General features: G+C 46.4%; 1 long non-coding RNA gene across 1 annotated transcript in view; it reads right to left on the reverse strand.

The window, feature by feature from the left end:
• Positions 1-8205: 8205 nt before the first annotated feature.
• The window catches only part of LOC134977856 (uncharacterized), a 33418-nt gene continuing 19183 nt past the window's right edge, over positions 8206-22440 (reverse strand). Inside the window, exon 4 of the long non-coding RNA XR_010190286.1 lies at positions 8206-8286. This is a non-coding gene — a long non-coding RNA (uncharacterized LOC134977856). The remainder of the gene's footprint in view (positions 8287-22440) is intronic.

Consider the following 22440-nt stretch of genomic DNA (forward strand, 5'->3'; position numbering starts at 1 on the left):
CAGCAAACTGCAAAACTAAAATGCACCACAGGTATAGAATGTAGATGGATAGTATACTTAATGGATGACGAGTGACGACACAGAGGTAGGTACACAGCAGTGGCCTACCGTACTGCTATATATAGTATACTGGTGGACATTGTCAGCAAACTGCAAAACTAAAATGCACCACAGGTATAGAATGTAGATGGATAGTATACTTAATGGATGACGAGTGACGACACAGAGGTAGGTACAGCAGTGGCCTACCGTACTGCTATATATAGTATACTGGTGGACACTGTCAGCAAACTGCAAAACTAAAATGCACCACAGGTATAGAATGTAGATGGATAGTATACTTAATGGATGACAAGTGACGACACAGAGGTAGGTACACAGCAGTGGCCTACCGTACTGCTATATATAATATACTGGTGGACACTGTCAGCAAACTGCAAAACTAAAATGCACCACAGGTATAGAATGTAGATGGATAGTATACTTAATGGATGACGAGTGACGACACAGAGGTAGGTACACAGCAGTGGCCTACCGTACTGCTATATATAGTATACTGGTGGACACTGTCAGCAAACTGCAAAACTAAAATGCACCACAGGTATAGAATGTAGATGGATAGTATACTTAATGGATGACGAGTGATGACACAGAGGTAGGTACACAGCAGTGGCCTACCGTACTGCTATATATAGTATACTGGTGGACACTGTCAGCAAACTGCAAAACTAAAATGCACCACAGGTATAGAATGTAGATGGATAGTATACTTAATGGATGACGAGTGACGACACAGAGGTAGGTACACAGCAGTGGCCTACCGTACTGCTATATATAGTATACTGGTGGACACTGTCAGCAAACTGCAAAACTAAATTGCACCACAGGTATAGAATGTAGATGGATAGTATACTTAATGGATGATGAGTGACGACACAGAGGTAGGTACACAGCAGTGGCCTACCGTACTGCTATATATAGTATACTGGTGGACACTGTCAGCAAACTGCAAAACTAAAATGCACCACAGGTATAGAATGTAGATGGATAGTATACTTAATGGATGACGAGTGACGACACAGAGGTAGGTACACAGCAGTGGCCTACCGTACTGCTATATATAGTATACTGGTGGACACTGTCAGCAAACTGCAAAACTAAAATGCACCACAGGTATAGAATGTAGATGGATAGTATACTTAATGGATGACGAGTGACGACACAGAGGTAGGTACACAGCAGTGGCCTACCGTACTGCTATATATAGTATACTGGTGGACACTGTCAGCAAACTGCAAAACTAAAATGCACCACAGGTATAGAATGTAGATGGATAGTATACTTAATGGATGACGAGTGACGACACAGAGGTAGGTACAGCAGTGGCCTACCGTACTGCTATATATAGTATACTGGTGGACACTGTCAGCAAACTGCAAAACTAAAATGCACCACAGGTATAGAATGTAGATGGATAGTATACTTAATGGATGACGAGTGACGACACAGAGGTAGGTACAGCAGTGGCCTACCGTACTGCTATATATAGTATACTGGTGGACATTGTCAGCAAACTGCAAAACTAAAATGCACCACAGGTATAGAATGTAGATGGATAGTATACTTAATGGATGACGAGTGACGACACAGAGGTAGGTACAGCAGTGGCCTACCGTACTGCTATATATAGTATACTGGTGGACACTGTCAGCAAACTGCAAAACTAAAATGCACCACAGGTATAGAATGTAGATGGATAGTATACTTAATGGATGACGAGTGACGACACAGAGGTAGGTACACAGCAGTGGCCTACCGTACTGCTATATATAGTATACTGGTGGACACTGTCAGCAAACTGCAAAACTAAAATGCACCACAGGTATAGAATGTAGATGGATAGTATACTTAATGGATGACGAGTGACGACACAGAGGTAGGTACAGCAGTGGCCTACCGTACTGCTATATATAGTATACTGGTGGACACTGTCAGCAAACTGCAAAACTAAAATGCACCACAGGTATAGAATGTAGATGGATAGTATACTTAATGGATGACGAGTGACGACACAGAGGTAGGTACAGCAGTGGCCTACCGTACTGCTATATATAGTATACTGGTGGACATTGTCAGCAAACTGCAAAACTAAAATGCACCACAGGTATAGAATGTAGATGGATAGTATACTTAATGGATGACGAGTGACGACACAGAGGTAGGTACACAGCAGTGGCCAACCGTACTGCTATATATAGTATACTGGTGGACACTGTCAGCAAACTGCAAAACTAAAATGCACCACAGGTATAGAATGTAGATGGATAGTATACTTAATGGATGACGAGTGATGACACAGAGGTAGGTACACAGCAGTGGCCTACCGTACTGCTATATGTAGTATACTGGTGGACACTGTCAGCAAACTGCAAAACTAAAATGCACCACAGGTATAGAATGTAGATGGATAGTATACTTAATGGATGACGAGTGACGACACAGAGGTAGGTACAGCAGTGGCCTACCGTACTGCTATATATAGTATACTGGTGGACACTGTCAGCAAACTGCAAAACTAAAATGCACCACAGGTATAGAATGTAGATGGATAGTATACTTAATGGATGATGAGTGACGACACAGAGGTAGGTACAGCAGTGGCCTACCGTACTGCTATATATAGTATACTGGTGGACACTGTCAGCAAACTGCAAAACTAAAATGCACCACAGGTATAGAATGTCGATGGATAGTATACTTAATGGATGACGAGTGACGACACAGAGGTAGGTACAGCAGTGGCCTACCGTACTGCTATATATAGTATACTGGTGGACACTGTCAGCAAACTGCAAAACTAAAATGCACCACAGGTATAGAATGTAGATGGATAGTATACTTAATGGATGACGAGTGACGACACAAAGGTAGGTACACAGCAGTGGCCTACCGTACTGCTATATATAGTATACTGGTGGACACTGTCAGCAAACTGCAAAACTAAAATGCACCACAGGTATAGAATGTAGATGGATAGTATACTTAATGGATGACGACACAGAGGTAGGTACAGCAGTGCACTCTGCACTGTACTCCTATATAATATTAATTATACTGGTGGTCCCCAGTCCCCACAATAAAGCAGCACACTGAGCACAGATATGGAGTGTTTTTCAGGCAGACAACGTATACTGGTGGTCACTGTCAGCAAAACTCTGCACTGTACTTCTGCTATAGCTGCTCCCCAGTCCCCACAATTAAGCAGTGTGAGCACTCAGCACAGATATATTATGCAGCACACTGAGCACAGATATGGTATGGAGCGTTTTTTTCAGGCAGAGAACGGATAACAACTGGTGGTCACTTATCAGCAAAACTCTGCACTGTACTCTTAACAGCTGCTCCCCAATCCTCCCCACAATTAAGCAATAAACAACCAATCAACTGTCTTCTACAATAAACGGAGAGGACGCCAGCCACGTCCTCTCCCTATCATCTCCAAAGCACGAGTGAAAATGGCGGCGATGCGCGGCTGCTTATATAGAATCCGAATCTTGCGAGAATCCGACAGCGGGATGATGACGTTCGGGCGCGCTCGGGTTAGCCGAGCAAGGCGGGAAGGTTCGAACCTGTCTCGGACCCGTGTAAACAAGGTGAAGTTCGGGGGGGTTCGGTTTCCGAGAAACCGAACCCGCTCATCACTACTGCTAAGGGAGTCCGTCCCAGGGGGAGCACGTCTTCGACTCTACAGCCACATCTGAGTTCACTCACAGGTGGATCCCGGGGCAATAAAAATTGTTCTCAGGGTTACAAAGGAATTCGAAAGGAGCCTCCTCGCCGGTTTTTCCTTATCGGACCTACTGGTTTCTCCCCCAGAAGGGGAGTTATATTCAATACAATTCACACATTGTATCTCCAACAGGTGGTGTTCAAGGTTCTCCTCCTGCAACAAGGAAGGGGCTATTACTCAACCTTGGCTGGTCAGACCTATTTAAAATTAAAACCTCTGAACCTATACTAGAAAAGGTTCAAAATTAAAGTGGAATCGCTCAGAGCGATCATGGCCAGCCTGGAAAGGGGGGATTTGATGGTGTATCTAGACATAAAGGCTGCATACCTTCATGTTCCCATTTATCCACCCCATCAGGCGTACTTGACAAATGTGGTACAGTATTGTCATTACCAATTTCAGGGTTGTTGGCAGAAATGATGGTGCTCCTACGCAAGCAAGGAGTCACAGTTATCCCACACTTGGACGATCTCCTATGAGGCGAGATCAAAAGAGCAGTTCTTGAACAGCGTGTCACTTTCGCTGAAGGTGTCACAACAACACTGCTAGTTTCTCAATATCCGGAAGTCACAGTTGGTTCCTATGACTAGTCTGCCCTTCTTGGGTATGATTCTGGATACGGACCAGAAAGGGGTTTACCTTCAGATAGAGAAGGCCCAGGAACTCATGACTCTGGTCAGGAACTTTTTGAAACCAAGACAGGTGTCGGCATCGCTGCACCCGAGTCCGGGGAAAATCATTCCCTCCGGGTCACATCTACAGATTCATCAGTTGATCACCCTCTCCCCCAGGGCCAGGGTATCTCTCCTGTGGTGGCTGCAAGATGCTCACCTTCTATAGGGCCGCAGGTTCGGCATTCAGGACTGGATCCTGGTGACCACGGACGCGAGCCTCCGAGGTTGGGGAGCAGTCACACAGGGAAAAATAAAATGTCCAAGGTCTTTGGTCAAGTCAAGAGACTTGTCTTCACTTCTTGGAACTAAGGGCCATATACAACGCCCTACGTCAGGCGGAGACCTTACTTCGCTACCAACCGGTTCTGATCCAGTCGGACAACGTCACCGCAGTAGCTCATGTAAACCGCCAAGGCGGCACAAGGAGCAGAGTGGCGATGGCGGAAGCCACCAGAATTCTTCGCTGGGCGGAGAATCATGTAAGCGCATTGTCAGCAGTGTTCATTCCGGGAGTGGACGACTGGGAAGCAGACTTCCTCAGCGGACACGACCTACGTCCTGGAGAGTGGGGACTTCATCAGGAAGTCTTAGCACAGATTGCAATTCAGTGGAGACTGCCACTGATAGACATGATGGCGTCCCGCCTCAACACAAAGCCGCAGAGTTATTGCGCCAGATCAGGAGACCCTGAGGCAGTAAGCTGTGGACGCCCTAGTGACACCGTGGGTGTTCCGGTCAGTTTCTGTGTTTACTCCTCTTCCTCTCATACCCATGGTGTTGAGGATAATAAGAAAAAGAGGAGTGAAACCAATTCTCATTGTTCCAGATTGGACACGGAGGACCTGGCATCCAGATCTGCAGGAAATGCTCACAGAGAATCCGTGGCCTCTTCGTCTAAGACAGGACCTGCTGCAGCAGGGGCCCTGTCTGTTCCCAGACTTACCGCGGCTGCGTTTGACGGCATGGCGGTTCAACGCAGGATCCTTGCGGTAATGGGTATTCCGGAGGAGGTCATTCCTACCCTAATTAAGGCTAGGAAGGAAGTGACATTGAAACATTATCACCGAATATGGCGAAAATATGTTTCCTGATGTGAGGCCGGGAATGCTCCTACGGAGGAATTCCTTTTGGGCCGTCTGCTTCACTTCCTTTAAACTGGAGTGATCTTGGGCCTAAAATTAGGATCGACAAAGGTTCAAATTTCGGCCTTATCCATTTTCTTCCAAAAAGATTTGGCTTCTCTTCCTGAAGTACAAACGTTTGTGTAGGGAGTACGGCATTTTTAGCCTCCTTTTGTACCGCCGGTGGCGCCTTGGGACCTTAACATGGTGTTACGGTTCCTTAAGTCAAATTGGTTTGAACCACTTAAGTCAGTGGTGTTGAAATATTTCACCTGGAAGGTGGTCATGTTGTTAGCCTTGGCTTCGGCTAGGCGAGTTTCGGAATTGGAGGCTTTTATCACTAAAAGCCCTATCTGATTGTCCATATGGATAGAGTGAAATTGCGGACCCGTCCTCAATTCCTGCCAAAGGTGGTCTCATCCTTTCATATGAACCAACCTATTGTCGCGCCTGTGGCTACGCGTGACTTGGAGGATTCCGAGTCCCTTGATGTGGTCAGGGCTTTGAAAATTTACGTGGCCAGAACGGCTAGGATCTGCAAAACAGAAGCACTGTTTGTCCTGTATACAGCCAACAAGGTTGGCGGCCCTGCTTCAAAGCAGACTATTGCTCGCTGGATCTGTAACACGATTCAGCTGGAGCATTCTACGGCAGGATTGCCGTTACCTAAATCGGTTTAGGCCCATTCCACTAGGAAGGTGGGCTCTTCTTGGGCGGTTGCCCGAGGGGTCTCGGCACTACAGCTGTGCCGAGCTGCTACTTGGTCGGGGTCAAATACCTTTGCAAAGTTCTGTAAGTTTGATACCCTGACTGAGGAGGACCTCCTGTTTGCTCAATTCGGTGCTGCAGAGTCATCCGCACTCTCCCGCCCGTTTGGGAGCTTTAGTATAATCCCCATGGTCCTTACGGAGTCCCAGCATCCTCAAGGACGTTAGAGAAAATAAGATTTAACTTACCGCTAAATCTATTTCTCGTAGTCCGTAGAGGATGCTGGGCGCCCGTCCCAAGTGCGGACTTCTTCTGCAAGACTTGTATATAGTTATTGCTTACATAAGGGTTATGTTATAGTTTATCGGTTGAACCGAGGCTATGTTGTTGTTCATACTGTTAACTGGGTAGTTTATCACAAGTTATACGGTGTGATTGGTGTGGCTGGTATGGATCTCGCTTTTAGATTTACAAAAATCCTTCCTCGTACTGTCCATCTTCTCTGGGCACAGTTTCCCTAACTGAGGTCTGGAGGAGGGGCATAGAGGGAGGAGCCAGTGCACACCCAGAATCCAAAGCTTTCTTAAAGTGCCCTATCTCCTGCGGAGCCCGTCTATTACCCATGGAGTCCCAGCATCCTCTACGGACTACGAGAAATAGATTTACCGGTAAGTAAAATCTTATTTTTCCTTGTGGGCTGATGCCTTCAAGCATCAGATCTGGTGTTGTATTGACCTGTCTCTGTCTGTTAGCAGACATTCTGAGTTAAAAACAGCTCAACATACCAATACCTCCTGCCAACCTCCCCACTTTACACTTGTCCAATTTTTAGCATTGTTTTCATGTATACTCTACAACATTGGCCCTCATTCCGAGTTGTTCGCTCGTTCTTTTTCATCGCATCGCAGTGAAAATCCGCTTAGTACGCATGCGCAAAGTTCGCACTGCGACTGCGCCAAGTAACTTTACTATGAAGATAGTATTTTTACTCACGGCTTTTTCTTCGCTCCGGCGATCGTAATGTGATTGACAGGAAATGGGTGTTACTGGGCGGAAACACGGCGTTTCAGGGGCGTGTGGCTGAAAACGCTACCGTTTCCGGAAAAAACGCAGGAGTGGCTGGAGAAACGGTGGGAGTGCCTGGGCGAACGCTGGGTGTGTTTGTGACGTCAACCAGGAACAACAAGCACTGAACTGATCGCACAGGCAGAGTAAGTCTGGAGCTACTCTGAAACTGCGAAGTAGTTGGTAATAGCAATATTGCGCATACATCGGTCGCAATTTTAAGAAGCTAAGATTCACTCCCAGTAGGCGGCGGCTTAGCGTGAGCAACTCTGCTAAATTCGCCTTGCGACCGACCAACTCGGAATGAGGGCCATTGTTATTAGTGGGCTGGCTTTATCGGAATGGGTAAAGCAAATCATTGGTGCATTAATGCAGGTGAACTGTGCAGTAAGCTTTATATAAATTCAGCTACAGTCATTCCATGAGCCCTCATGGTTCTCTGTATAAATATATGTCTAGCCACATACATTATGTATGTACATTCAGTTTACATGAGAAACACAATGGAAAAGAGTGTGGCAGGCGTGCATGACATTAAGTTAAAGCTCCACTCATAACCAATTGTATATTACAGCTGTTTAAATAAGGTTATAAAATCAGTGTCCAACCCTTAACTCCCAACACGTAAAATACATTCAGTTCAGATTAACATGTTTACAGTACGGGAGACCCACCTACACTGGATTCTTATACTGTTTTCTGTCAACAGTTACAACATCAGCCATGAAAGCATATGAAAGTCTTTCAATGGAAAAGCAACAATAGGGGTATAATTAATCACAGTTCTGAAGTTTAAGTTGTGACTTGTGGAATGCATAGGCTTATTAAATAGGTAGCCTGTACGTCATATGAATTATTTACCTGTCTTCCTGGGCGACATTTAATAGGTGCAAAATCAAAAGCTGTGGAAACATTTGTAGGCTATTGTCTGCAAGATATAAAATGTAAACAGTATATTTTATTTGGTTTTCTCCAATTGAAAGTATAAATCTGAAATGTGTGTAAAATTCCATGACAAATGTGAAAACATTTGAGTCGTTCACATTAATGTTGATCAGTGACTGGATCCATTTCTTCTCTACTGTAAATTGTGTAGCATGAACAATACAGTTGAGTATGGCTAAATAAACTTTTTAGAAGGGAAACTAGTAAGAAAAACAACATTTACATATATGTAAATTACATACCTCCCAACATGACCCTCTCCAGGAGGGATATAATGCTCAGCTCAGAGCCGGCCCTAACCAATATGATGCCCTAGGCAAGATTTTGGCTGGTGCCCCCTAGCACCACCGCTGGTTCCGCCTCTGACCTTGCACCTCTTTCCCAGCACCATCATCCTTCACCCATAGCCGTCCTTATTTTGATATTTGTACCCCCTATATTTTAAATAGAAACAGTTTGTACATTTGGCGCACAGCCCAAAAAGGGGTATGTTTTTGCTGGCAAGGGGCATGGCCGCACAATAGTACCCCCAATTCCAATTACGCCACACAGTACTGCAACTTTATTCACATTTGATCATGCGATAGTGTCCATAATTCATATTACATCCCACAGTAGTATCACTTTACCTTATAAATGTTACTCCTCACAGTAGAGCCCCTTATTCACATTACATCACACTGAATTGCTCCTTATTCACATTACACCACTCCCCATTGCTCTTTATTCACATTAGACGACACAGTAGTGCACTTTCTATACACAACACCACATAGTAGAGCACCTTATACACATAATGCCACACATTAGTAATGCATTTATACACATAATTCCACACAGTAATGCCCCTTACACATGAGACACATTATTAATGTCCTTTTACACATAATGTCCCTTACACATATGCTGCACATTATTAATGCCCTTATACACATAATGACACACATAGTGGCCCTTACACATTTGCTGCACATTATTAGTGCCCCTATACACATAATGTCAAAGTCGAAAAATATTGAAGAACACAAAGCACGTATAAACTGCACACACATGCCCACTGCGCGTGCACTTGTTCTGCCGCGCGTGCACATATCCGCAATTTGCGTATGGTCGCTCCTGCGGTCCTGCGCATCGGCGCGTGGTGTGGGTATTTACGGCAGAGTTTGTGTACACATGGAGGGCCATCAGAACACATTACATATTTAATCCAAATAGTGCACAATGTACACATAGTCTCCTTGCACCACATCAGAAAGTAATAGCTGTTTAAATGGTTGCAGAACAAAGGGATTCACCTTCACAGGATAAGAGGGGACAGACTAAGGTTATAAGGTGGTATATGGTATCCAGCTGTAGGGTATTTTAAGGGTACCATTCCAGTGTTGGTCTGCGGAAGATCGCATGTTCCTGCGGATAGTTATGTGCAGAAGCAGAATATAGATATAAACTGTATTTACTGTATATTATGTATGCGGCGGGAATCCAGAGGAAACCACCCACAAGAGCAGTTGAGAAAGACATCGCCTACCTTTTCAAATCAACCTATGACCTCTCCTGTACTGTAAAAGTGCATTCCTGTGTCCAATGGACAAAGGGATTACAGTATCCATTGTATTGCTTTTGGAAGACTTGTATAAATAAAGCCTGCTGCAGCCCGGCCTGACACAAGACTCACAACGTTATCTATTTGATGACGGAGGACCGGACCGGGAAGCGCACGCGAATATACTCACGTATGTACATTGACTGTAGCCATTATTCTGTTATATATATTGTCTTGTATTGTAGTGTATAATTTATATTGTAACCCCCCTTTCAGAAATAATCCACTGTGGTGTCGGAACCCAGCGGTAAACTCACAAATGGTGTCGTGTGCTCATTGCCCTGCTAAGGTTTAAAGTGTACTATTATTGCACTGCATTGCTGTAGAAGGTTTTAAGTGTATCTCTGGGTGTGTATGCGCTGTGAGTACTTTGTACCGTCAGCGCGGCGTGTGTACGCAAAGTCCGTACACTACGGAACCCTTTTACGCTAATAGCGTAAAAGGTGCGTAGTGTGAATTAAGTATAGCGGCCACAACGGCTAAAGGTTTAAAGTGTATTTAAGGTGTGTTTAAGGTATAGCTTTCATTCCTGTAAAGATAATCAGCTTTATCAATTGGGGGCATCGTCCGATTTTCCACATTTTTACTGCTTAACAGGTCACAAACAGACATAATCTATCAGCATAAGGGTGGACAGAAGGTATCCTACGTATCCTTTTCTTGGTCGGTGGATACACTGAAAACCCTACTTAATTGCTGATTAGATGGTGTCTGCTCTGTATGGTTTGTAGGGATGCTGGTAAGAATTCGTAAGGTAAGCAGGAAAAAAGCTATTTAAAATCTGTGAATTTATTTTTGGCACCAAATGCGTACACAACAAAAGCGTACACCCATACCCTGTGCACACTCTCCCACATTGTTGCCATAACATTCAGATTACTAGATTCATAATATAAGCAAAGGAAGTAAGTGTAAAACACAAACGCAGTCTGGCCTAGTTATAAAGGTTTATACAGAAAAGAAACTGTGTGGCGTGTTAAGTGAGCAATTATAGTTAATATTGCTCACATTTATAGAAATTGTATGATTTGTGCTATTGCGGACGTACGGTTTTGTACACGTGTCTCGGATAAAGTACGGAACTGCACACGCGGCGTAAGCACGGTCGCGTGTTTACGCAAATTGCGTAAGAATACGGTCGCTAAGTACAAATTACACAATAGTTTGTTTAGTTTAAAGGTGGGACAGTAGCCACGCTACAATAACACAAGATTGCCCAGCTTCCAAAGTTTAGTATAAAACCCTTCTTTACTGTATTGCCTCTGGGAGTAAAGCTGCTTGTCTGAATGAATGAAAATTTTCTGTACAGAAAAACCAAAGTGTAATTGAGTGAGCGAACGCAGGAGCGAGTGGAAATTTGAATCACGGAATTTGGAATCTCGGTGTGTGGTACATCAAGTGAGTGGAGACTTGGTGGCGAGAGGCGGCTGACTCACGTTAATATAAGGTTTAATACGTAAGTCGTGAGGAGACTTATAGGAGCGTGGTAGGGAATTGTGAAGTGTTGTGACCCATATAGTTTTTTTTTATATGCTCCGGCTGAGGTTTCACAGCCTGAAAATCGATTCCAGTGGTCGTACGGCAGATAAGTAACAAGTACCTATACGCTGTGCGATTGGACCGCGCGTTTGTGGGTGCGATATATAGCGCAACGTGATATCCTTTTTACGAGCTTTTGCGTAAAATCGCGGTATCATCAGCGCTGTATAGAACATACGCAAGCGTGATTTGTGTATAATAAAGTGCATAGGGAATTTTCGCTGGTCTCTCTCAGGAAAATCTCCAATGGCCGATACTTTACTGGAAAGGGTAAGTTATTCCTAAAAACTTCCAGTAAATATAGGTCACATAGGGCCCTAAGTTGGGTACATTGCCTTCGCTATCGACAGTGTATGGTAGTACTGGCCAACGTGGACGGTGAGCGGGTGAAGAGCGCTCGGAGAACTTTCACCGTTACCTTATATTGAGTATTTTGGTGTTTGTGGGAAAAGGCCCACAATTATGGGAGCCAGTTGCTCAAGTAAGGGACGTTTAACCAGGGTTCAGGTTGTAGAGCCGCGGCCCATGGGGTCAGCAGAGTTTAAAGGAAAAAGTATTGAAGACTTTTTGTCTGAATGGGAACGTGTGACTGACAAAGATAGGGAACCATTCCCTAAGGTGGGCAGCTTTGAACCAGAGGTACTGCAGAATGTAAGCAGTAAAATATGTCTTAAAAAATCCAGAAAACAAAGGATTAGACATAATGATTGTTTAAAATTATGGCAACAGGAGGGGGATATGCAAAGAGAACAAATTTGCAAAACAGGTTCAAAACCTAGCGGGAATGAGAACACAAACACACCAGTGTCGACACAGGTCGAAGGGGAAGAGATGGCTACAGTCAATGATATATCCGTAAACGATAGTAGTATGCAAAAACAATGTATTAACCCTAATTTTTGCAAGATGTATCCTGTTTTGAAGTCTTTTCCAGGTTATAGGTCACAGGAAGATGAAGGATCCAGCCAAATCGCAGCTCTCCTCCAAGCAGTCACTTTGCAGGACAATCAGGTGGGGTCTGTCCAACCAGGTAGTGCAGTAACAATATTCCCCAATGAAAGAACTGGTGAGGTCACAGCTACCGGTAAGTGTGAGACAGCTCATTGCACAGAGACAACAACACCTCACAGTAAACAAATCAGGAACGGAATGGTAGAATTACACCCTGTCTTGGGAACAGTAACTCCCAATGGGGGAACCGATAGTCAGGGAGTAGTCCTCACCAGGAATAATGCAATGTATTGCCCATGGCCCAGAGATGAGCTGCGATCCATCATTTCAGAATTCCCCGACCCTCGGAAGGATTTAGCTAGATGTCAGAAATTTATCAGAGATCTGGGTAATGCATATGAACCGACAAACAAACACTGGCGGATACTTTTGAAAGCGTGCCTATCCCCTAATATTGACACCCAAAAATGTATCACTGATTGTAGATTAGAGTCGGATAGTCTTATGACTGACAAACACAATCAGGAGAACTTAGAGCAAATTAACAGGCAACTAGAGTTGTATTTCCCCACAACTGTTAAGTGGAGAAGAATTTTCTCCATAAAGCAGAGGGAAAATTAAATGACATCTGAATATTTCCATTGGGCCCTGCAAATAATGGATAGATACATGGGGGTATCGGATACAGGGAACGATCCGAATTACAGGGAGGTGGCTGTCTCTGTGCTAATGGACGGACTCGATAAGACAGTAAGGGACAGAGTACAAACATCTTTGCCTAATTGGAGAGGAGTCACAGTAGCTTGCCTTAGAGAGTGCGCAATTGTACACCACAAGAATATTGTTAGGCGTAGAAAACAACAGAAGGAGAGGCTGAGGATTGAAAGTATACAGGCTCTTACACCAAAGTCTCATCAGCCTAAACCCCAGACCCCTGCTGTTTGGAAAAGACCGAGAACATACTACATTTGTAGGAAGGAAGGGCATTTTGCCAGAGATTGTAGGTATAGTAGAACACATAGCCAATATAGACCCCTAGACAGAGAAAACAAGCCACGTTATTAAACACATAGACGGGATCAAGGGACATATAGTAAGGAATCACGATACAGTATAGAAAATCACAGATTCGGTTAATGAGAAGAACAGAATAAATGCAACTTTACCCTTTTGACAGAACTTACTGGGGTTAGGAGGAGGCCTCTAAACTTCAGCTTCTCTCTCTAGCAGAAGTGACCTCTAAGTAACTTAACAGGAGTTTTGTTAGAGTTGGTAAACATATTGAGTGCTCCCACCCAGGAAGCACAAAATACGTTAGATACCCACGAAGACTAATGTTGCATTTCACTGGTTTAGATTCATGTCCATCACAGGTAGAGGAAATTATCTCAAAGATACCGGGTGAATTTAGAATGGACAGGACACTGGATTGATGGCTGGGATAGTCCCAGTAGAGATATAACACACATAGAATTTTTTTTAGGGGAACAGACCGATTAGGGAATCATTCCCCGTAGTGCCCAGCATTTGTCTCAACTTGTATGCATTTTTGGAATTGAATTAGATTAGCCCTCATGAACCCTGTTGAAAGTGTAGCTGTACTGGATCCTAAAGCTACTTCTAAGAAGCCAAAGTCAGGCGATACAAATTCTGGAGCATTGTCATCACTACCTTTTTCTCGTCCACCTAGACCCCTACAGATGTAATTTGCTGAGATATGGATAACATTGTATCAGTGTACTCAATCATGTCTCTGTATCAACTCAGCTTGGTGCTGTACAGTGTATGCTTCAGATTTATTCTCATGGGACCCTTATTTTCATAAGCTGCTAGCAGAGCTATCTAATGTCATGTGCTGACACTTTCCTGTGAATTATGACATTTATATACTGCTCTACAGCCAGGTCTATGGTCCTATCCACTTTATCAGGATTTGGATTCTCACCTGGATTATTGGTGAATTTCCACAGCTTTTGCCACGTAAGGTACATATCCATAGGGAACCTTCACTGGCATGGTACTCTTAACCTCTCAGTTTGGTGAAACACATGCTTACGGTTGCACTGTGCATCTTTCTGTTTGCGCTGATCCAAATACAATAACTTTTTGTTTTCTTCACACTTTAGTGTTTGGGCCCAGAACCTGTTGATATATAGATCTTAGATTGTAATCTCTCATGAGCAGGGCCTTCTCTCCTTATGTGTTTTTCCTTCCTTCACTTATAATTTAATCTCCAACAACAGCACCCAACCTTTGGATTTGGCCGCCCCGCTGCTCCTTTGGATGTAACAACTCAGCAGAAGCAGAAATGTTTATAAACCTCAGAGAGGGAATAATTTAGTTTGATCTGGACAGTCTAGGCTTGTCTTTTTTTTTTTTTGTTCTATTCTATCGCTACGCTGTGAATAAAACTAGCTGCAGCTATTTGCAGCAAGGCCCTGGGCCAGTGTACTACCAATCGGCTGGGGGGTGTGTGTGTGTGTGTGTGTGTGTGTGTGTGTGTGTGTGTGTGTGTGTGTGTGTGTGTGTGTGTGTATTTATATATCTATCTCTCTCTCTCTCAATATATATATATATATATATATATATAAGCAGTCTCTGAGTACCGTCTCGTTCTTTTTGCAGTTTATATATCTCCTATATAATAGCCTAGATCTGTGACTCTGTGCCTGTGTGTATAACGCTGGGCGTGGCTAGGAGCTCTCATTGGCTTGGCAGCAGGTCTATCGCACCCAGCCCACAGCTGATTGGGTGAGAAATGCCCTCCCACACAAGTTACATCCAATGGGAGGCTCTGCCCTTTTGCTGCTGTATGTTCACAGAGCAGGATTAACAATGGGGCTGATGGAGCTGCAGCTCCAGGCCTACACCCCAAAATAGGCCCACTGCATCTGCAGCAACATACCCTCCAACAATTTAAACATAAAAATCGCAACAAACTTCAAAAGGGGGCATGGTCATGGGTAAAGTGGCATGGCCACGCCTCTTTTCCTATACTTTCAATGGAAGTTTGGAGAGCCAAAAATTGGTACAGACCATTAAAATAAGAATTTACTTGCCGATAATTCTATTTCTCATAGTCCGTAGTGGATGCTGGGGACTCCGTCAGGACCATGGGGAATAGCGGCTCCGCAGGAGACAGGGCACATCTAAAGAAAGCTTTTAGGATCACATGGTGTGTACTGGCTCCTCCCCCTATGACCCTCCTCCAAGCCTCAGTTAGGTACTGTGCCCGGACGAGCGTACACAATAAGGAAGGATCTTGAATCCCGGGTAAGACTCATACCAGCCACACCAATCACACCGTACAACTTGTGATCTGAACCCAGTTAACAGTATGATAACAAACGAAGTAGCCTCTGAAAAGATGGCTCACAACAATAATAATAACCCGATTTTTGTAACAATAACTATGTACAAGTATTGCAGACAATCCGCACTTGGGATGGGCGCCCAGCATCCACTACGGACTATGAGAAATAGAATTATCGGCAAGTAAATTCTTATTTTCTCTAACGTCCTAGTGGATGCTGGGGACTCCGTCAGGACCATGGGGATTATACCAAAGCTCCCAAACGGGCGGGAGAGTGCGGATGACTCTGCAGCACCGAATGAGAGAACTCCAGGTCCTCCTTAGCCAGAGTATCAAATTTGTAAAATTTTACAAACGTGTTCTCCCCTGACCACGTAGCTGCTCGGCAAAGTTGTAATGCCGAGACCCCTCGGGCAGCCGCCCAAGATGAGCCCACCTTCCTTGTGGAGTGGGCCTTTACAGATTTAGGCTGTGGCAGGCTTGCCACAGAATGTGCAAGTTGGATTGTGCTACAGATCCAACGCGCAATCGTCTGCTTAGACGCAGGAGCACCCATCTTGTTGGGTGCATACAATATAAACAACGAGTCAGATTTTCTGACTCCAGCCGTCCTTGAAATATATATTTTTAATGCTCTGACAACGTCCAGTAACTTGGAGTCCTCCAAGTCGCTAGTAGCCGCAGGCACCACAATAGGCTGGTTCAAGTGAAAAGCCGAAACCACCTTAGGGAGAAAATGAGGACGTGTCCGCAGTTCTGCCCTGTCCGAATGGAAAATCAGATATGGGCTTTTGTACGATAAAGCCGCCAACTCTGAAACTCTCCTGGCTGAAGCCAGGGCCAGTAGCATGGTTACTTTCCATGTAAGATACTTCAAATCTACAGATTTGAGAGGCTCAAACCAATGAGATTTGAGAAAATCCAAAACTACGTTTAGATCCCACGGTGCCACTGGGGGCACAATCGGGGGCTGTATATGTAGTACACCCTTGACAAAAGTTTGTACTTCAGGCACTGAAGCCAATTCCTTCTGGAAGAAGATTGATAAGGCCGAAATTTGAACTTTAATAGACCCCAATTTGAGGCCCATAGACAATCCTGCCTGCAGGAAATGTAAGAATCGACCCAATTGAAATTCTTCCGTTGGGGCCTTCTTGGCTTCACACCACGCAACATATTTTCTCCAAATGCGGTGATAATGTTGTGCGGTCACTTCCTTCCTAGCCTTAATCAAGGTAGGAATAACTTCCTCTGGAATGCCCTTTTCTTTTAGAATCCGGCGTTCAACCGCCATGCCGTCAAACGCAGTCGCGGTAAGTCTTGGAACATGCAAGGTCCCTGCTGAAGCAGATCCCTTCTTAGAGGTAGAGGCCACGGATCCTCCGTGAGCATCTCTTGAAGTTCCGGATACCAAGTTCTTCTTGGCCAATCCGGAGCCACTAGTATTGTTCTTACTCCCCTTTTCCGAATAATTCTCAGTACCTTTGGTATGAGAGGCAGAGGAGGAAACACATACACTGACTGGTACACCCATGGTGTTACCAGAGCGTCCACAGCTATTGCCTGAGGGTCTCTTGACCTGGCGCAATATCTGTCCAGTTTTTTGTTGAGGCGAGACGCCATCATATCCACCTTTGGTTTTTCCCAACGGTTCACAATCATGTGGAAAACTTCCGGATGAAGTCCCCACTCTCCCGGGTGAAGGTCGTGTCTGCTGAGGAAGTCTGCTTCCCAGTTGTCCACTCCCGGGATGAACACTGCTGACAGTGCTATGACATGATTTTCCGCCCAGCGAAGAATCCTTGCAGCTTCTGTCATTGCTCTTCTGCTTCTCGTGCCGCCTTGTCTGTTTACGTGGGCGACTGCCGTGATGTTGTCCGACTGGATCAACACCGGCTGACCCTGAAGCAGCGGTTTTGCCAAGCTTAGAGCATTGTATATCGCTCTTAGCTCCAGTATATTTATGTGAAGAGACGTCTCCAGGTCTGACCATACACCCTGGAAGTTTCTTCCCTGTGTGACTGCTCCCCAGCCCCGTAGGCTGGCATCCGTAGTCACCAGGACCCAGTCCTGTATGCCGAACCTGCGGCCCTCTAACAGATGGGCACTCTGCAACCACCACAGGAGAGACAACCTTGTTCTTGGTGACAGTGTTATCCGCTGATGCATGTGCAGATGCGATCCGGACCATTTGTCCAGCAGATCCCACTGAAATGTTCGTGCATGGAATCTGCCGAATGGAATTGCTTCGTACGAAGCCACCATCTTTCCCAGGACTCTTGTGCATTGATGTACTGACACAGTTCCTGGTTTTAGGAGGTTCCTGACCAGTTCGGATAACTCCCTTGCTTTCTCCTCCGGGAGAAACACCTTTTTCTGAACCGTGTCCAGAATCATTCCCAGGAACAGCAGACGTGTTGTCGGGGTCAATTGAGATTTTGGAAGATTCAGAATCCACCCGTGTTGCTGAAGCACTACTTGGGTTAGTGCTACACCGACTTCCAGCTGTTCTCTGGACTTTGCCCTTATCAGGAGATCGTCCAAGTAAGGGATAATTAATACGCCTTTTCTTCGTAGAAGAACCATCATTTCGGTCATTACCTTGGTAAAGACCCGAGGGGCCGTGGACAAACCAAACGGCAGCGTTTGAAACTGATAATGACAGTCTTGTATCACGAACCTGAGATACCCTTGGTGTGAGGGGTAAATTGGGACATGCAGATAAGCATCTTTTATGTCCAGGGACACCATGAAGTCCCCTTCTTCCAGATTCGCTATCACTGCTCTGAGTGACTCCATCTTGAACTTGAATTTCTGTATGTACAGGTTCAAGGATTTCAGATTTAGAATAGGTCTTACCGAACCGTCCGGCTTCGGTACCACAAATAGTGTGGAATAATACCCCTTTCCCTGTTGTAGGAGGGGTACCTTGACTATCACCTGCTGAGAATACAGCTTGTGAATGGCTTCCAATACCGTCGTCCTTTCTGAGGGAGACGTTGGTAAAGCAGACTTTAGGAACCGGCGAGGGGGAGACCTTTCGAACTCCAACATGTAACCCTGAGATACTATCTGCAGGATCCACGGGTCCACCTGTGAGCGAGCCCACTGATTGCTGAAAATCTTTAGTCGACCCCCCACCGCTCCTGAGTCCGCTTGTAAAGCCCCAGCGTCATGCTGATGGCTTTGTAGAACCCGGGGCGGGCTTCTGGTCCTGGGCAGGGGCTGCTTGCTGCCCTCTCTTACCCTTTCCTCTGCCTCGCGGCAGATAAGACTGTCCTTTTGCTCGCTTGTTTTTAAAGGAGCGAAAGGACTGCGGCTGAAAAGACGGTGTCTTTTTCTGTTGGGAGGGGGTCTGAGGTAAAAAAGTGGATTTGCCGGCAGTTGCCGTGGCCACCAGATCCGATAGACCGACCCCAAATAATTCCTCTCCTTTATATGGCAATACTTCCATATGCCTTTTGGAATCCGCATCACCTGACCACTGTCGCGTCCATAAACTTCTTCTGGCAGATATGGACATCGCACTTACTCTTGATGCTAGAGTACAAATATCCCTCTGAGCATCTCGCATATAAAGAAACGCATCCTTTAATTGCTCTAGAGTCAATAAAATACTGTCCCTATCCAGGGTATCAATATTTTCAGTCAGGGAATCCAACCACACTACCCCAGCACTGCACATCCAGGCTGAGGCTATTGCCGGTCGCAGTATAACACCAGTATGAGTGTATATACTTTTCAGGGTAGTTTCCAGCCTTCTATCCGCTGGATCCTTGAGGGCGGCCGTATCAGGAGACGGCAACGCCACTTGCTTTGATAAACGTGTGAGCGCCTTATCCACCCTAGGGGGTGTTTCCCAGCGCGTCCTAACCTCTGGTGGGAAAGGGTATAATGCCAATAACTTCTTAGAAATTAGCAGTTTTCTATCTGGGTTAACCCACGCTTCATCACACACGTCATTCAATTCCTCTGATTCTGGAAAAGCTACAGGTAGTTTTTTCACCCCCCACATAATACCCCTTTTTGAGGTACCAGCAGTATCAGAGATCTGCAAAGCCTCCTTCATTGCCGTGATCATATAACGTGTGGCCCTGTTGGAAAATACGTTTGTTTCTTCACCGTCGACACTAGATTCATCTGTGTCGGTACCCGTGTCGACTGACTGAGGTAAGGGACGTTTTACAGCCCCTGACGGTGTCTGAGACGCCTGAGCCGGTACTGACTGGTTTTCCGGCCGTCTCATTTCGTCTACTGACTTTTGTAATGTACTAACATTATCACGTAATTCCATAACTAAAGCCATCCATTCCGGTGTCGACTCCCTAAGGGGTGACATCACCATTACCGGCAATTGCTCTGCCTCCACACCAACATCGTCCTCATACATGTCGACACACACGTACCGACACACAGCAGCCACACAGGGAATGCTCTAATCGAAGACAGGACCCCCTTAGCCCTTTGGGGAGACAGAGGGAGAGTTTGCCAGCACACACCAAAAGCGCTATAAATGTATATAAACAACCCTAAAAGGTGTTGTTTTTGTTATAAGCGCTTTTAATATATAAATATCGCCAATTTATGCCCCCCTTCTCTTTGTTACCCTGTTTCTGCAGTGCAGTGCAGGGGAGAGTCCTGGGAGCCTTCCTCACAGCGGAGCTGAGCAGGAAAATGGCGCTGAGTGCTGAGGAGAATAAGCTCCGCCCCCTTTTCGGCTGGCTTTTCTCCCGGGTTTTGAGAAATCTGGCCTGGGTTAAATACATACATATAGCCTTAATGGCTATATGTGATGTATTCTTTGCCACTAAAGGTATTTAATATTGCTGCCCAGGGCGCCCCCAGCAGCGCCCTGCACCCTCCGTGACTGGTCAGTGAGAAGTGTGTAGCAACAATGGCGCACAGCTGCCGTGCTGTGCGCTACCTTCATGAAGACTGAAGAGTCTTCTGCCGCCTGTTTCCGGACCTCCGATCTTCAGCATCTGTAAGGGGGGTCGGCGGCGCGGCTCCGGGACGAACCCCAGGATGACCTGTGTTCCGACTCCCTCTGAAGCTATGTCCAGTAGCCTAAGACTCCAATCCATCCTGCACGCAGGTGAGTTGAAAATCTCTCCCCTAAGTCCCTCGATGCAGTGAGCCTGTTGCCAGCAGGACTCACTGAGATTTAAAACCTAAAAAAAACTTTTTCTAAGCAGCTCTTTAGGAGAGCCACCTAGATTGCACCCTGCTCGGACGGGCACAAAAACCTAACTGAGGCTTGGAGGAGGGTCATAGGGGGAGGAGCCAGTACACACCATGTGATCCTAAAAGCTTTCTTTAGATGTGCCCTGTCTCCTGCGGAGCCGCTATTCCCCATGGTCCTGACGGAGTCCCCAGCAACCACTAGGACGTTAGAGAAAAAAGGTACTGTACCGGCCAAAAAGGTACAGGTGGAGGGTATGCCATTGCATCTGCAGCAAGTCTCTGCGCTGTAGACAGGGAAAACAATCCTTTTACTGCAGCGTCCTATGTCCTGCTGCCAGTCCGTCTGCCCCCTCCGGCATCAACAGTCCCCACTCCCCAGCCGCGGCGCAGGTCGAACAAAAGCTGCTGCGGCCACCGGCATAGTAGATGTGTATGAAAGCGGCGCAGTGAAAGGCTTTCATAGCCCTCCATGCGCCGCATACTCTCTGAGCCCCGGAGCTTCCTCTGTGCATGATGTCACAAAAGTGCCTCCCCGCCACAGCCGCGCCCAGATCTCCAGAGGCTCTAACTCCGCAGCACAACACCTGGGCTGCCGGCCTGGAAGCCCCGAGATGGCTAATGTAACGGATAGAGTGGGTGATATCGCGGAGGGTAATGGCTGGACGCTGAATCAAAGGAAAAGGTGGCAGTGCAGTGCAGTGAGTGTGCAGTGTCACTGACACTGCACAGCACTCTCACCTTTTACATTGATTCAGCGAGTCAGTCAGTTCTGCCAGCCAGTCACTATTGTTAGCGCCGGTGTCCCAACGCGCCGCATTACAGTGAAGTAGACGCACTAAATAAACTACAGCTCCCAGCAGCCCTTAGCGCCGAAGCATTCCGGTGCTAAGGCCTGCTGGGAGCTGTAGTTTATTGAGTGCATCTTCTTCCCTGTAATGTGGCGCATTGGGACACCGGCGCCAACAATAGTGACTGGCTGCTTGGCTTCTGCGCGAGTCTCTGGGAGAGCCACTGCCAAAGGGGGGACAGAAGCTTAGCTGCTTCCAGGAGGAGAAGCATTACCCGCCCCTCCCCCACTCGCAGTACCTCCGTGGCACCCCCACCTGCCCTCCACCACCCACAGAGGCTCCGGACCCCCACCCACAGCACCTCCGCACCTGCTCCTCACCCACCCACAGCACCACCACATCTGCCCCTCCCCCACCCGCTGCACACTTTCAACTGCTACTCCCCCACCCGCGGTGGCTCCAGACCTCCTTCCCCACCCACGCACCGCCCCTCCCCCACCCGCGGCACCACCGCACCAGCCCCTCCCCCACCCGATGCACCCCCGCAACCGGCCCTCCCCCACCCGCGTCATCCCTGGACTCCTCCCCCATCCATGTCTCCCCCGCACCTGCCACTCCCTCATCCACAGCACTACCCCAACCCCAACCTAACCCTAGGTGATTCATCAGGCACTGCGTGCACTGTTAACGCTGTTGCAAGGTGCTACGACCACTTAACCATTGCACGCCCTTTGTCCGTGCAATATTTAAACCACTCAC

The sequence above is a fragment of the Pseudophryne corroboree genome, chromosome 1 (genome assembly GCF_028390025.1).
Source record: "Pseudophryne corroboree isolate aPseCor3 chromosome 1, aPseCor3.hap2, whole genome shotgun sequence".
In the NCBI taxonomy this organism is placed as follows: Eukaryota; Metazoa; Chordata; class Amphibia; order Anura; family Myobatrachidae; genus Pseudophryne; species Pseudophryne corroboree.